Source organism: Panthera onca, chromosome B1, assembly GCF_046562875.1.
Source record: "Panthera onca isolate mPanOnc1 chromosome B1, mPanOnc1 haplotype 2, whole genome shotgun sequence".
Lineage (NCBI taxonomy): Eukaryota > Metazoa > Chordata > Mammalia > Carnivora > Felidae > Panthera > Panthera onca.
The window spans coordinates 105243325-105246957 of NC_138342.1; the positions used below are offsets into that span (position 1 = coordinate 105243325).

The window sequence follows — 3633 nt, forward strand, 5'->3', positions numbered from 1 at the left end:
ATGGTCCAGAGTGGTTTTCCTTGATACTGAAGCCCTCTGTCTTTCTCTTCCTTTTGCCTCTCCACAGAAGGGGTTCCCTCCCCTCCGTGCCTACGCCATTTTCTCTCCCCCAGTTCACATACACGAACCTCCATCCTGCCAAGCTATTCCCCTCCTCCTGTGGAGATCTTTCTGCCACTCTGCAGATTGATTTCCTGGGTGTTCCAAGTGATCTGACCTCAATACACCTGTGTTTGAGGGACAAAGAAAATCCCAGTCCCCCTACTTCTCTGTTATTTTAACTCCTTCAACACTATCATGGTTTTTAAGCAGCTGTACATAGTGCAGCATAAAGATGCATGTAGTTGTATGTAGTGAAAATGCATATAAATTGTGTAGACAGCACAAGTGTCTTCTCCTTAAAAGAAATTAAAGTTCAGGGTTCTGAGTTCTTACAAGAAAACTAAAAATAACTTCATCTTTATCTTTAAAAAGAATTTAAGTAGGCCCCCTTTTTTTGTTTTCTCAGATCCATAATAAGGAACTCAGGGTATCAAATGATCAATGATAATGACCATTACATTAGTTAAAAGTTGGTATGTGTTGGGGTGCCTGGGTGACTCAGTTGGTTAAGCGTCTGACTCTTGATTTCAGCTCAGGTTATGACCTCACAGTTTGTGATTTTGAGCCCTAATGGTACAGATCCTGCTTGGGATTCTCTCTCTCCTTGTGTCTCTGCCCCTCTCCTGCTCTCTCTCTCTCCCTCAAAATAAATAAATACACTTTTTTAAAAAAGTTGGTATGTGTAAAAATTTATAGACCATATGAAGGAAATTTTTAAGACAAACTAAATATTCTTAAGTGAAATGTGATGTCAATAAAGGCACGTGGCTGGAATTAAAATCTTTCATGTTAAAAAGTAAAATGAAATTCAACTAAATAAAAGTGAAAGGCTCTTTCTTACCAGGACCTTCAAATGGATGGATGAGAACATTTTGTGTAAAAAGAAGCATTCTTAAAATTGTACATTTAGGAAGGCTGCTCTGTATGGATGTTGGGGCGACATACAGTGCAGGGAGTAGCTCATGTTGAGACAGACCCCTTCCCCTCCGTATCCATCTGCACATCACCCACTGAGTAGTTGATATGGTCTTTGAATAATTTATATCAGCTCAAGAGTTAAACTTGACTGCTCTAAGGATAAATGTATTCCCTCACACACCCGCCATTGATTCATTTAGGTATGAAAATGTGTGCCAATTCTGACCAAAGAGATGTGAGGAAAAGTTTCCTGCAGATTTCTGGAAAGGTTTTCCTCAAAGATAAAAATGGGAAGCTCCACCCTTTCTCCCACCGTCCACAAAGAATGAAGCCTAAACTCCAGTGTCACTGTTGACAATAACCATGAGGTCATTCAACCTTAGGAGAAAACCACATTGCTGGTAACCAAGTGAAAAGGTAAGAATAGAATCCAGAATTGTTTATATTTGAGCTCCACAATGAACTAATCCTAAAGCCAGGCCTACTCCTGGAATACTAGTCATATGAGTTAAGAAGTGCCTTTTACTGTTTAAATCCATTTGATTTGCATATTTCTTGCATTTTCAGGCATGGTAACGGATAAAGGACTCAGTATATATTTGGCTCCAGGATAGAACTAAGCATGAGCTGCCAGTACTACAACCCATAAGAAAGACAGTCATAGTCATAGTTTAAAAATGTATATATATATATATATATATATATATATATATATGTATGTATGTATCTAGAATCTTTAAAATGAAGAACGTGAAGGCATGTTTTCATTCTTCTCTGTAGACAGTCTTAGAAAGCCACTTAAAATGGCAGCTGCCATTTGATCCTTAAGTGACTAGGACCTCTGTGAGTACCTCCTACCTGGGATTTGGTATGCAGATTCAACCTCTAATCTGGATTACAGGGAGAATTTCACAGTGCGAATTTTGAACTCTGCTTGGGAACCTCTTTGAAGATCAGCCAGAAGATGATGGAAGTGCAAATAACATGCAGAAGCTCACAGCTGTCCTTCTGTAGTTCATGCTGAGCTGGCAGTCATTCTCCCAACATGACAGAAGTCAGATTACCATGAGCATCAGCCTCTTACAGGTTATTATGTTCTCATCTTCAAAATGCACTAATCCCCCCCTTCTATTTTTTTCTGAATTTTACAGCAGGAAATGCTAAAATTATGATTTCCTTTTAAGAAGTATACATGAATCTTACTAAGAAGGAAGTTGGGGGGGGGGGGTTGTTTGTTTTTTTTTTTATTTTGGGTAGCAACCAAAATAAATGGTTCTACAAGAGTCAACATTTTCTATTTTGTTTTGCGTTATGTACAGATGCTTGGTTATAATTTCTATTAAGTGTAAGTCTCATAATGGCTTTCTTTAAGGAAATATTGTACATTTTTTGGCCCAATTTGAACATAGGTTCCTTTTAGCATGAATAAAAATACACTTTTATTAATGCATGTTTAAGTGTTTTTATGAATACAAATTTTCTCAAAAATTGCTTCATTTCTAAGGCTGAGATTGTTTGAGTGCTGAAACCTATTGAGTAGTCACAGTGGACCATGCTTAGCAAGTGTAAATATAGAGTAATTTAAGTCTAATGAAATTAAAATGAATCATAATTAAATACAAGTCAAATTAAATTTTCAAGTAATATCCATTACCAAGAGGAATGTCTTTTTTTACTTATACCCCATGTTAAAAACCAAATTAGTCCCTTCAATGTATGCTATAAAACAGAAAACAATTTAAAAATCAATATTCTTGCTATTAATACAAACATCATGATAACAAATGATCCCCTTAAAATACAAAAACAAAAATTAACTATTTTTATAAATAAAAATGACTTTGCACACACACTCAGGTTTCAGTGACAGAAAATGAACAGGTTTCTATTTGTACTTTCTTTTAAGAATTGATTATCAAAGGCCAAATTGAACAAAAATTATTGTACGTAAGAAAAGTCAACTAAAGTATGTAATCACATTTGTTTCTGTTAAGCTTTTTTTTTCTTCTCACAGCACAGAACATGGGACTTCATTAAATCTCAGCATTTACATATTCATGTAAGTAATTTTTTTCATTATGAGTTACTAGTTCATATCATCATCTTGTTTGGGGTGGAGGCAAGTGTCAGCTCTTTAAAGTACCTAGGCATTATCTCTCTTTCATTAAAATACATTTTTACAATTCTACATAATCAGTACTATTACCTCCAGTTCCATTAAATACCAGAAAAAAAGCACCCGAAGAGCTATTTTGCATTGTAATATTTATTTCTAATGTACAAAAACACAGACTCTATATATATGAAAAATAAATATTAACCACAACCAATTTTATGTTTCCTCTTTTACTAATAATTAAAAGTAGCATTTTGCAGGGCCACCCGGGTGGCTCAGTCGCGTAAGTGTCCGACTTCGGCTCAGGTCATGATCTTGTGGTCCGTGAGTTTGAGCCCTGCATCAGGCTCTGTGCTGACAGCTCAGAGCCTGAAGCCTGTTTCAGATTCTGTGTCTCCCTATCTCTCTGCCCCTCCCCTGCTCATGCTCTGTCTCTCTCACTCTCAAAAATAAATAAACGTTAAAAAAAATTTTTTTTAAATAGTAGCATTTTGCAT

General features: G+C 36.1%; 1 long non-coding RNA gene across 1 annotated transcript; it reads left to right on the forward strand.

Moving 5' to 3' along the window:
• The first annotated feature begins 1224 nt into the window (after positions 1–1224).
• LOC132693268 (uncharacterized) lies at positions 1225–3242 on the forward strand. The gene is made up of 3 exons (XR_009616694.3): positions 1225–1437; positions 1922–2106; positions 3035–3242. It is a non-coding gene; the product is annotated as an uncharacterized LOC132693268 (long non-coding RNA).
• Positions 3243–3633: the final 391 nt, after the last annotated feature.